This window comes from Pterocles gutturalis, unplaced genomic scaffold (assembly GCF_000699245.1).
Source record: "Pterocles gutturalis isolate BGI_N339 unplaced genomic scaffold, ASM69924v1 scaffold9511, whole genome shotgun sequence".
NCBI lineage: Eukaryota > Metazoa > Chordata > Aves > Pterocliformes > Pteroclidae > Pterocles > Pterocles gutturalis.
In genome coordinates this window covers 37,465-51,137 of record NW_010100345.1, presented here as the reverse complement: position 1 = coordinate 51,137, position 13,673 = coordinate 37,465, and positions in this window count along the sequence as shown.

Here is a 13,673-nt window from a genome sequence, read left to right as displayed (position 1 = left end):
TGCATGTCTGGAGTAGGGGATGTTACGGGAATGTATCTCCTGCTGATGTCTGTGGAGCTCGCCCTGGCTGTGCTGGTTGCTCTGGCCTTCCTCAGCCTTCCAGAGAAGGTAAGCTAAGAGAGGGGAAAGAAAGTGGGGTGGGAGAAACTGGGAGGACTTCACTAGTGCAAGTATGGGAGTCTACTGTTTGGCACAAAATCAGACTTTATTTTTTTTGCCTTGGGATTTATGGGTGTTTTTATTGCCTGTTCATCTCCAGATGCCTTTAAAGAGAGCTGAAAACCAGGCTCAGCAGAACCATGCAAGGTGACTGGAGGTGCACTTGCTGGTAGGCAGGACTCCATCAGTTCCCTCAGCAATCAAGCCGTGTCTGGGAGTAGGTTTGTTACTGAATCATCAGTGTGTGACTGGCTGTGGTCTTGAGCTCCCTATCCAAAACCATTAGTGGTTTTGAAAAATCCCACTCCTTGGCATGCAAAACTCCCTGGAGCATCTTCCCTGTATTGGTGAGAAGAAGAAAAAGCCAGAATTTGCAATTACAATAATAAAGGCTGAAACCAAAACTCTGATAATATACCCAAACCCAGCTCATGGCGTGGCTGTGACAGTATTCAGGGTTAACTTTGCTGGTCAGGCATCTCCTAAATTAAATGGTGACTTCCACTGTGCTGGGAAGCAGAATTTCTAGAGAGAAAAATTTGAATCTGCTGAAGCCTTGGAAGAGATAATGGGACAAGAACAAAAAAGAGGCTCTCATATTAAATTGAATTAACTGCAACATAATCTTGAAGAGTGTGTTCTTGGCTGCCTGATCCACTCATTTGATGAGAAATTGTACACCTACTTTCCTTCACCAGGAGTTCATTTTGCGCACAAATCGCAGCAGGATCTTTCTTGAGCTGGAAAGATGCCTCCTGCTTTTGCTTACAGAGCACTTAACAAGTTTGCCTTGTAGTCTCTGTTTTTTTCTCTCTTATGTGTTTTTCCCCACATTGTCCTGGATCAAGCAAACTTGCATCTGCAGTGCTCCCAACCAGCCCTGGCTCTGTATGGGCAGGCTGTGCTGGAGCCAAAGCCCAACTGCCCACGTAGAGGTGTCTGAGGTCCGCTTAGTTCATGCTGCTCAAAACCAGAGGAGCCATAACCTATAGCAGTAATTAAGAAGAGAAAAGGTGAGAAGATAACAGCTCAGCTTCACAAGGCAGCTCTCCAGGAGAAGCCTTAAACCTCATCCTGTCCCTGGGGATGGGTAAAGCTCCAGGTGTGCAGGTGGAAGTTGCCCAGAGGATGCCAAAAATAAATCCACAGTGCCCAGGCTGTGTGTGATATGAGGGGCTCAGAAAGACACTTTCTCATCCAGGCTTTCCACTGAACCCCCAACTTTCTGTGTGCGCTGCTCCAGCAGACCTCATTTGACAGGACCCAAGCTCAGTGCAGAGGGAGCGGGGCACAAGCAGGAGGCCTCTGTTTCCTGAAATAGCCCTGGCAGGTGCCCTTAATGTCCTGGCTCCTGTGTGACACTGCCGAGCAAGGGCCATTAGAGATCCCAAAATGGATTTCATCTCGTTGAGTCTAACCAGACGTAACCCCGGACCTCTGGGTCACTTTCATTTGTCCATGTTCTCTCAGGCACAGAGACTTGAGAGCAGAACCATGCCCACGCGTCCGCAGCAATCATCTCGGCGCTAACGCACGTAGCGTTGAGCTGGGACAAGCGTGTGGCATGTCCTCGTCCCAGTGCAGGCACGGCACCAGTCCCTCCCGATCAGGCAGCCCCGGGAAATGCTGGTCTCTGCCGCTGCCTGCGATGGGCAGATGCGGCTGAGTTGCAGTCTGCCTTTTGTCTGCTGCTTCTCACAGGGTTTCTGTGCTTTGTCAGGTCAGGACATTTTTCCCCTGAGTCTTTGTTTTCACATCTTTTTAAACTGTCACTAACTAGTAGCAACTCAGCAGTTTCACTGTTGTGTTCTCTCCTTTTTTTCTCCTGTCTTAACTTTTGTGGTTGAGCTCTCACGTGCTGTCTTGCTTAAGAAATAAACACAATGACAGCTCTCGGTAAAACTGCCCCAGTTCACCTATAGCTAATGCCCCAGATATGTGCAGCGATTGCATCCTGCTGGTCCTACACACAAACATGTTCCACCTTCAGATTTAAGTCTGCACATTTCCTACAGATGCTGGGACTCCATGACAGATGGACAGTGTTTGGACGGATAGGCTCCTGATGAGCTATCGGAAGGCAAACCTGCACAGTGCATTGCACTGGGGTTTTGGGGATTTCTTCCCAGCACTGCCAAGAGGATGTTGGGAACATCAACTAAATCACCTCATTCTGCATTTTGTCTTTTAACTTCCTCTGTAAAGGCATGAAGTCCTCTCCAGGACAAGCACCAGATTTTGTAATTGTTATTCTCCCTATCCGAGGGAGCCTTAGGGATGCCATCTGCAGACAGGTAGTTTGTGATCTGCCTTCACTGGGACCTGTGCTGTCCCCTGTCCTCCAGCTTCTGGGGATGGTTGGCTCAGGCTGCTGGATGTGCAGGAGCTGCTCTGTGTGTGACGGCTGGAGGGGGAGAGTGCCCCGGAGATGACGGTGGGGGTGTACAATAGATTAGTTGTCTGATTAAGCAGGAGGATATGAATTCTTCAGAGATGGAAGTTTTTATTAAAAGGCAAGAGGGTAATTCTGCATTTGCAAAATGACACAATGTTCCACAAGGGGAAAAAAAAAAAAAAAGACAAAGACGAGCAACATAACTGAAAACAACCCACCCAACCTCAAAACGGTAAATCCAATCAAGCTTTCCTGTTAAATGCAGGCTTTGAAGAACATTGTATTTAATCATTAACAATGCTGAATCGATATGAATAATCTGAAGTGACTCTGAGCAGCAGTGGCAGTTTATGTTTACAAAGAGATGGATATTGATGCAGCCGTTACAAGTGCAGCCCGAACCCTGTGAAGCCCACTCCTGCCATGGCCTGTACGCTGGGGGGGTGGCAGAGGACATGGCCTGTGGGGCAAGGTCCCCACAGCCTGTTAGCTGAATGCAGGGAGGACAAATGCACTGAAACTGTGTAGGAGGCTCTTCTCTGCTGAATGTAGACCCAAGCTGTGCCATGGTGTAGGTGAACCCAATGCACAGGTTGTTTTCCATTCCTCTTCTTGCTGCCTGTCTAGCTGATAACAGATGTCACGTTCACACCAGATGATGCTCCCTGTCCTCATCCAGGCTCAGCTCCCAAGATCAGGCAGTTACATCGTCTGGACCTGCTGCCAGCCTCATGGTGGCACGTAGACAACTCAAAGCAGACTTTGACCTGCTGACTTGTCCTGGTGGGACTGGGCAATGAACAAGATGGTAAGTTTACTCTCAAAATTTAAGTTGTATTTCCAGGTTTAGAGTGTCCCAACTGCCTTCAGCTTTTATCTTTTCACTGACAAAAGGAAAGTCCCAGGGCATCAGAGTGATGCTATATGCCCTGAATCACTTGGTAGAGAGTGCAGTGGTGAGTGGGTGTTGGTGTGTGAATCACAGAACACATAATTGCCACCCCCGCTTAACAGGCAACTGCTGAAGTTTTTGTTTAGTTTTGTTTGCTGTCTTATTTTTCCCTTTTGCCTGGCAATTTGACAGCAGTTATGCATTAGAGCAGGGGTTTTTTGGACATTTTAAGAGGCCTGTTGCCTTTGGCTCTGGGGTGCCAATAATTTTTTAATGAATTCTCATGAATTTCCCCCAGATGGAAATGAACAAAAGAGCTGCAGGAGAGGGTATGATTTCCAGTTTCTGGGAGCACTTTACAAACAACTCTGATGATTAACAGGCGAAGGTGCTCTTTTAATAATAGGTTTTGTCAGGAGTCAGCCAATTAATTTCAAAGAAAAATGAGCCATTTTGTTAAAGCAGCTACTTGAGCTTCCTTCTCTGTTTAGCTTCTCTTTGGCTTCACTGTGCCTTATGGCTTCAGTGTCTAATTCAAAGGGTGTTAAGCCTGCCAGCGCCTCATACCCACGGGGCAGCTTTTGTGAAAGTTTTTTTGGAAATACAGGTAAGTAGACAAAGAGATGCCAGAACAGAGGGCAGATGCGGGTGAGCAACGAGAGGAAGAGCTCACCTCGGTGCTGCTGGAAGGAAAGTGTGGCTCAGCCACCACCCCAGCCCCCGGCCCCACTGGCAGAGCTCAACAGGCACCATCGCTATTGCTCCCCGGGCTGCAGAAGCATCTCCCGCCATCCACAGGGAGGTGGTTCAGCTATGGGATAACCAAAAGGGAGATAAAATGCACTGAAAATATGCAGGAGGCCATTTTCTGCCCAACCAGCAGCGCTCCCTGCCTGCACCCCATGGATGCAGGTACCAGCAGCTGCTGCTGCTCAAGGTCCCATGATGTGAACAGCTCAGAGCTGCTGATGATTTCCAAGAGTTTTCCACCACAGTCGCCAGATCCCTTCCCTCTTTAATGTGGTGCACAGCTGAGGGGTTACCTTGCTGCTTCACAGTACATGGGACTGGAGACAACCGTTTTCTGTCCCGACTTCTGTGATTTCTTTGATTTCCATTTCTCTGCACAGTTCTTCCCCCTTGGCATTTCAGACTTGGGGAAAAAAGCCCCCAAAACTGAAAAATACATGTTGCCTGATGAAAAGAGTAAAATAAATAAATAAATTATTACTTGACATCATTAACTTGGTGCAGCTTGGGCAATTGCATTCTCCCACAGACACATCTCTGAGCCAGTCACTGTCAGTGCCTGCTGCAGAGAGTGAAGATGGATTTGTGCAAAAAAAACCCCTCAGAAAGCATCTTGGCTTATTTCTGAGGATTGACATGGGCTCACTTTTTATACTAGTTTTCAGATTCTTTATCTGTATTTTCCCAAATGCTTTCCCCTTCAAAATTAGCCAACATGTTACAGTACAAGAAGTCAAGTATGAATTTAGCTAGCACTTCCCAGTGTTTCTGTTTCTGAAAAAAGGTATCAGAAATGAAAGAGAAAGTGCCTTCAGACAAATAGTTAACATAAAAATTATTGGTGACTTAGAACTAGTGGTCTAATCATGTATCTTTTGTGAAAAGAGAATATTTGAATGACTTTTCTCCAATCTGAAATAGTTAGGAACAGTATTGATCTGGGAGGACAAAAAAATAACAAAAGTCTAAATGACAATTGGCAGCTATTTGAAATAAAACTTTTCTAGCTCTCTAATCTCGCCATCTGCAGACATACAAGTAAGCTTCATTAACTGGGGAGAAAAAGAAATGAAACACAGCTTCAAAGAGAAAGTGAATAGAGTAATTGAAGTGTGTGCCTCTATGCTGGCTTACGGGTTATAAAATAAGTGACAAAAGGAGAATGTTTACAAAAACTGCATTTTGCTGATTGTCAAGGGAGATAATAAAGTCTCACTTCACAGAAACAAAAGGAGGTCTATCAATTAGCACACTAAAAAGAAGCTTATAAAGGTGGTTTCACATTGCCTGTAGTTCAGTATTCTGCAATTTTCCTTTCTTCTCCTACCTTATTGCAGATGCAGCATAGCCCCACATATCCGGGCATTTCCCCACATCCCCCAGATCCTCCTAGCTTTCAGAATGTTTACCCCCAGCCCTTGGTGCTCTGGTTAGGGTGCTGCCCTGCTTTTCCTGCAGGTGCTGCTCATGCAGGCTCTGTGTTGCATCCCATATACCAAAGTCCTGAGCAATGCAGTCAGCAAAACCTGATGCTCTCCTGGCAAGTTCCTTTGCTTAGACAGCACAGAAGATAAACACATGGGAATGTCAACACCTTCAGTGTTTGGGAGGCTAAAAGCCTCCCAAATGGTTGTCCACCTCCCCCTGGTCCTTCCCAGGAAGGTGGTGGTGTGTTGGCACACCAGGGTCGTCAGCCCCATGGCTTTGCAGCAGCTGGCCCATGTTGCCAGGGGTTCACTGGCACTGGTCACCTGCCACCAGGCAGGGGTTCTGGCCCAGGGATTCAGCTGGAGATCTGTCGATCACGCAGTGCTCTGCTCCAGCCCCTTCTCCTGCCAGGATGCTGGGCAGGTACCTGTGGGCATGTCCCTGGGCACAGCCCCTCTCCTGGCTGAGAATGTCGGGGCTCTCTGCTGTGTTCATCAGTGTCCATGTGGTGCCCAGCCTGAAAAAGGTGTCTGAGCCGATGCTGCTAACAAGAGCCCTGTTGTGAACCACCCACCACCTAGAGCTGGGAAGTCAGCTATCAAATTAATTTAATTAGTAGTTACTGCAGGCTTTCAAGAGCCGTTTGTGCACTGAACATGCCACAGTGGCTGCACAGCCATCTGGCTGAGCCTCAGCCTGCAGCCCGTCTCCCCGTGAGAAATGTGGGCAGGGCGAGAACGATGAGAGATGCTGTGGCCTTGGGATTGTGCAGGATAACATAGAGGAAAAGTTGCTTGCAAAAAAAGAAGTGAAAATTACCTGTGCTTGTCCTCTCCTGCTGCATTGGCAGTGGCACCTGGGGTCTCAATCCACAACTGAGGATGGTGAGAGCTGATGAGGCTGGAAATCAGGCACGAGGAGAAGATGGAGAGGATAAGCACAAACAATACAGATACATGCAGCAGGGAGAAAGAGGGGGAAGCCCTGGTGACCTCCCAGAGACAAGTCACCAAGCTCACTCCCAGTTTTTGCTTGGTTTCCCTTGGTGCCCAATCAACCACCCACTCACTCTCTCCACCGTGCTGCATGCCCAGAGAGGTGCCAGGGCTGGGAAACAGCAGGGGAGCTCGGGCAATGCACACCCAGGGAGCTGGGGGTGGTCAACAGTGACCAAAATCTCTCACCTGCACACAGAAGAAAGCAAATCAGCAGGGTATTGCATTCGGTGGGTCCTCCCTGAAGATAAAAACACCGGTTAGTTCGCACTGTAATCTGCACCTTGTTCAGAGGCTGTCAGCACAGTGCTGGTCTGACCACCCTGTTCCTGCTGCCCTTCCTTTTTATACTTGTTGGTTAAATGTCTGTTTTTGTGCTCAGCTTCTGCTTGTTCACCACGTACTTGCAGGGAAATGAAGAGCTGTGTTTATACCAAATGGGTTTATTGAAGTATTAGAAAGCACAAATCAATTTACAAATGAAATTATATGGAACCCCAGGAATCAAACCTGACAAACACAGAGATTTGCTGTTAAATTAATAGCAAGCCAAGATGAAAGGCAATGCTGGCCATAAAATTAGTAAGGTACAATATACTCCGTGAAATTTAGAGCTCCCAGGCACACTGCTTGATTTCAGAACTAAATAACCAGCAGAGGGGTTTTAAAAATCAATATTGCAGGACACACGGCAAAGCAAATTCCAGAAAGCACTGTATGCATTTTGCAATGCAGGACTTGCTCCTGCCTTCCCACGTCCCCTGCGAGCCTGGGACAGCACCAACATACACTGCCCGTGGCATGGGCTGCAAAAGGAGAGCACTGGCAGAAGATCTACAGCAAGTTCTTTCACTTTTTGAAATTATTTTGTCAGAGGCAAATTCAGTGCTGCCTGCTCTTCTCCTTGGGCAGAGCCTGAGGACCTCCTCAAGTCCTCCCCCGGTGCCAGCGGGGCTGAGAGTTGGTGCTTCCCTGCCTGGTGGTGGTACGGGGCTGGGAGAGCACTGCTGCAGAGCTGGAGAGATGCCAGTTGTTCGGTAAATAAATTAATGGAAGAGATCAGGCTGGCAGAGAGGCAAACAGGAGCAGAGCAGCCATCCCCCACCACATCACTAACAGGCATCTTGGCTTCCCCAGGGCAGCGTAACCCAGCTCCAGTGCTGTAAAAATGGTGTAATGCTGGAAATCACTCTCGAAGGCTGGAGGATAGCCCCCGGGCAGCCGGGGTGTGCCAGCACGGGACACTCTTTGGAGATGCTCCCTTTGCTCTGCTCTGCAGTGAGGAGGGGCCCTGCTGAAAGCTGGGGCCATGGCAGGCTGCTGATGGTCACCCTGGGACAGAAGGTGCCCTCTGGGCATGGTGCAGCAGCCAGGCACTGTGCTAAGTGCATTTTTCCACTAACAGAGCTGTCCTGGCATGGCACAAGCATCCGCCTGTGCTCCATGTTCATCCTGAATGACAGGAACAAGATGCTCAAAGTGTGGCTTTCACAAAGGGCAGCACCTTTGCTTTGCTCATTTGACATTTTCACACACGTTTTGTAGGGCTTCTCTGACTTCTGCCACTTGTTCTTCTGTCCTCTAATTAACTAATGAGACATATGATGAAGCTGTGACATGCACAAGAAATGACAGGGCCACCGAGTGCTTCAGCGTGGCATTCCCCTCGGGCGCCCTGCAAAGCAGCAGGCGTGGGGCAAGCTTTCCGAGAGAGTGTGCTAATATACATTGTAATGAGAGCACTTTTAAAAGTGAGAATCGCGAACGCCTCAATAGAGACTCAAGGCACTTGAGTACTCAGGTGCTTCTGCCTCCCCAACGCCCAGCGGAAGGGTGGGAGAGGATCGGGAGCTTCTCTGGAGCCTGCCTCTGTTTGAGGCAGCGTGACACATACTTTGCTAAAGCTGTCAGAGAGCTATCATGAGCACTCATATCTCGAGGACATGGGCTAAAACTCTTCTGGAATGTTCCAGGCTTTGAGCTAATAAAGCTATTATACATAAATTAATTTACAGGTATCTAATGTTAATCTCTTGGGTTTTCATTGCCTTTTGTTTATGAAACTAAATACAACGATGCATAATAATAATTAAAGATTGGCTGATGAGCAGGAAATCAATCCCTGTCTCCTGGGAAGTCACTGAATATCAGTAATTTTTTAAAATCTATTGTTTTTTTTAAAAACATGCAATTATTATCTTACTAAAACTGAATTAACAAATTCAGCTGATGTATGCCTGTATCTAAAGCAGCTCCAGGGGATGGCCATGATTTCTACAGGCTCCAGCTTGGGCTTCTCTCTGGAAGAGGTCCAGGGCAACCCAGCACAGCCCTGCATCGGAGCAGCCAGTGCTCCTTGCCATGGAAACTGCTTTCTGCCCTGCCACGTCCAGCCTTTCCACCTGCCAGCACCGGCTCCTGTTTTTCCCAGGCAGCCTCTGAGTTTTAGGTGCTGTCCTTCACAGCCCCATCCCCTGGGTAACCCCCTGGGTGCAGACCCCAGCCTTCCCATGAAAGCCTGCCGTCACCCTAAAAATGCAGAATAGCGTCCTCAGAGCAATGCTTTCTGTATGGATCCCATGGCAGAGAACAAACGAATCAGAGGGCTATCCCGGGACCTACCTGTCTGAAACATTTCGTTTCATGATGAACCAAGTAAGCAAATGCCCCAGTATCGCTTGTGCTGCTCCCACAGCTCTTGTCCATCGCGGTGGGGAGAGAGGCAGCTCTGGTGGAGGTGGCTCCAGCACAGACAGCTCAGCACAGCTCCGGCAGCAGGCACACCAACCGAGGGGCTGGGGGAAACCTCCTCCTGCAGGCTCAAACTTCCCAGATTAGGTTTAAAATCTATTTCATTATTTCTTTGGCAGTCTCAAACAGCCGAGAGCTGATGAATCTACGGGGGTGGGAAGCACAGTCATGGCCAGGCTCATTCACAGGTCATGATAACGAGTTTGTGGCTTCTCATGGCACGTCCCTGGGAGCTGCAATCGCAGCCCTATGAGCCTGGTGTGGCCAATCTGTCATAGAACAAGCACCAACAAAACAGTGTCCAGACTGTCCTTCACCCTCCAAAACCCTCCCCATGTATGTCTCCAGCAGCAAGGCTCCCCCCGTACCCTGTTCCTCCTCCGCTGCCACCCCTGTACCCCCAGCCCCACATCCTCAGCCAGCTCTTCCCAGCACACCCAGCAACACTCCCACCCACAGAGAGCACCTGAAGGAGATGCTGGCTGCCCACCCTGTGTGCGACCCGCATCATCTTGCCTAACTAAAGGCAGCCAGAAAAGGGTCATGTTTATTAATCTGTGGAACCGAAGATCAAACACATTTCTTAATATATGGGACCAGTATCAAAACCAGCAAGTGCAATGCCAATCTGAACTGCAAAATTCAGCCAGTTTTGGAGAGTTCCCTCTCCTCTCCTTAAAAAGCTTCCTTGGCACATATATGATACTTACAACGCATGCCAAGGTGCACTCTACGTATAAGAAAATAAAAAGGGTCTGGCAACCTGGACTTGCGGTAGCAGATTAAAGAAACTCAATCTATTTTCTTTGAAAACGAGAAGACAGATGGGTAACTTGATTACAGACTATAAATGCCATCTCAGAAAAAGCTTTGTGATGATAAGAAGGTCTTCAAGTGAGTAACAGATCCAGAGCCTGGACACTGAAATTAGACAAATTCAGAATAGGAAGCAGAGTAAGTAATTAAATAGCAGAGCAGCATGCACAGGGATGGAGTGATTCACTATCACTTGCAGGCTTTCAAAATCAGGACTGGATTTTTTTAAAAAAGCTAAACCAGGAGACCTAGGGCCAACAAGGGACATTGTGTTAGTGTCCTGGGGAGCCCAGAATGATAACTTTCAGAATTCATGTTGATAAAAACTTGAATAATGAGAAAAGATTGAGATTTTAAAAGGTGCTATGAGGGAAATAGCTGAGGCTGTAATCCAGTGGTTGCTGGAGCACCACACGCTTTCAAGACCTTTGAAAACTCCCCCTTGCAGCAAGGAAACATGGTGCATCAGTCACAGTGTGATGCACGGTCTGCACGTGCGGTGCCCCCAGCAGATAGGAGTCTGCCCACCTGAAGAACATCTCCTGAAGCAGCTGTACCATGTTTTGGGCTGCAGTTCAGTGCCTGCTGCTTTCAGATCCATAACAAAGCCCATGTCTATCGATATTAGCACACAAGTATGCATAGATTACAGCATGCATCCCGATATGGGATGGACATTACAGTCCATTGTACAAGAAGCAATGCATACACAGCTACCCTGGACATGTCTTGCCTCAAGGTGTCCCTTAGCCAAGTAAATCCAGCTTCATTAATGCTTCTTAGAAGACAAAGGAACAACAAGGCTGGCAGTGTGCCACATTCTCAGGTGAGTTGGGTGTTAGCTCGTCTCTGCAGAGCTGAGATCAGACAACTTGTCTCACTCCAAGAAGTCCCAGGCAATGAGGTGGTCACCGACAGCTCTGTCCCCTGTCATTCACCACGCTGGCACCCTGCTTGCCATCTCATCCCCTATCCTAGGCAGGTGCCAACACCCAGATACAGGGTGACACTGAGGGCAGCTACCTGCAGCCTTCTGGAAGTAGCTTGTGCTGCATGTTTCCTCCACTGGAACACCACTGGAGAGCTGACCAAGGGATCCTCCAGCCCAAAGGAGGGCTGCAAAGCATCTCCCCACTAAAGATGTTCCATGCTGCACTCGATTTCAGGCCAGCATCTCTCTCCATGTACCATCCTTTCCTCCTCTTCTGCTGCTTGTGAGCAAGATGGGAGGGAGCAGGAACATTATCTGCTCCAAAGCCCGGTGCAGATGGGCCACCAGTGAGCTGAACAGCTCAGCGTGTGCCTCCCAGACAGTTCACCACACCAGCAGGTACAGATGGGCTTTGCTCCCAGGCCCCGAGAGCAGGGTGTCCAGGAAGGGTGCAGTAGCAGGTGGATGAACGCCAGAGCAATTCTTCAAATCCCCACAGCTCCCAGGAGTGAAGAGTGACCCCAGGTCCCCTCCTCTGCTGCCTCCATCCCCTTCCTTTCACACCGACACCGGACAGCACTGCTCTGCACATCAGCCCAGCTGTGGGCTGTTTGGAAAGTGACACCAAAGCAAATAGGGAAGCCAGATGCAGGGAGAACATCCAGGCTGGCAGGGGCCAGAGGGGACCTCCAGGAAAGCCCGGTGCCTGGGGAGGGGAGGAAAGGCACTGTTTACAGCAGCGGCTGGCGCAGCGACTTGCCTTTGTCCTGATCGTGGTTCATGTTTATTTTTGCATCAGCCAAGGCCTCTCACCCTTGTTTGAAGGCAAGGGAAAGGAAAGGGCTTGTTTCCCTCAATCACACAGGAATGGCAGCTGGGGTTTGGCAGGGGATGGGTTCAGGATGCCTGCGAGAGCAGAGCTGTGTCTGTGAGGCTGCACGAGGTAACGGCCTTTAGCCTGGAGAGCAGGAAATACTCATGAGCTAATTATTCCTGAGCTTCTCTTTCTCTCACATACACTCCCCGCACACATGCACTCACACAGGGATGGGTGACAGGGTGTCGGCAACATCTCAGCCATCCAAAAAATGTGCATTTTTCTTTGCTATTTTCTCTCTCCCCCAAGGTCCAAATCTCCCAGACGCAGCTCCCATCACTTCCCACATGTTCACCTGCCATCTGAGCATCTTCATCCCCTTGTCCTCTGCAGGTGAGCTACGAACACTGCCCCTTCCCTGTACCTCAGGCAGTGCAATCCCCTCAAACACCGTGTCCTTTGCTTTGGACACTTGTTCCAGAACAGCAGGAGGCTGGTGAGAGATCAGAGCAGCACTGTCTGGGCGAGGCAGCTACCACATGGACCATCAGGATGCTCAGGCAATAAAGGCAATATCTGTGACAGTAGAGACTGGACGGGACTTGTACTTCCAGGCAGCATTGGAGGACACGGAGCAGGAGGTAAGGAGGGAAGCATGGGTTTGTGCTGTGTGCTGGGCTACCACAAGCTTGCTGTGGCAAGCACCAGGCACAAGCAGGGAGACTCTCCTAGCCTGGCACCCATAGACAAGCAAACGCCTTCTGCCCCCTCAGCAGGGCTTAGTGAGTGGGTCCAGAGCCACATGCATGCAGTCACATCATCCCAAGAGCAGAACTGGCTAAAAGCACGGAGAGGAGTGCAGACAGCCGTGCCACGCCGCTCCCCTGCTTCTCTGGCCTGCTTCTCTGCCGCTCCCCTGCTTCTCTGTTCCTCCAGCAGGAACACAGAGACAAGCTGGCTCCCACTGGCACAGGCAGTCAGAGCCAAGAAATCCACCAAGGCAAGCAGTAACAAATGGCATCCAGAAAACACCGTGCACAGCAGCACACCATCTTCCAGGCCCCAAGCCTTTCAGTATGAGAAAGGAAGCACTGGGCATTCTTCAGAGCACAACGGGGAGACAGCCGAACTGCAGCGAGGCTGGCTGGGAGAGGGTCGTGAAGCCAGAGCAGCAGCGTTACAAGGAGAAACAGGCAAAGGCTGCACGTGCATATGCTGCTATCAGCTCTGGAAAACCCCTGCAGCACCCCACCTGCAGAAGTGACAGGTAGGGATAGGAAAGGCTTTGTGTCTGCCAGAAATCACCATCGACGAGCAGCACCTTATCAACAGTTGTGATTCAGGAAAATAATGTCCAGTTGTGAGCCTGGAAAACAACAGATTTTTTTTAATGGCTGAAATTCACAAAGCACCTGACCTGTAATAATCCAGCCTTCAGAGCTGTTTGTTCACTACAGAATGGAAAGAGGGATCTTGTCTGAGAAAGGGCACCTAGGGGCAGGCTTGCTGGGCAAGGGAAACAGGCTCAGCAATATTCCACAGCCCAGCAAAGGAAATAAGAGAAAAAAAAGCAAAACACATCCAAGAGAATATGCAGAGATAAAAAGCAGAAGAGAAAGATAGCTGCAAAGAAAGGTCTGTGGGTGGTGCAGAGAAAAACATGACAATGGAAAATGACGTGCATATGGTTCCTGTACAGTCACCACGGCAAGATAAATTGTTATCCTAAAACTTGCAGA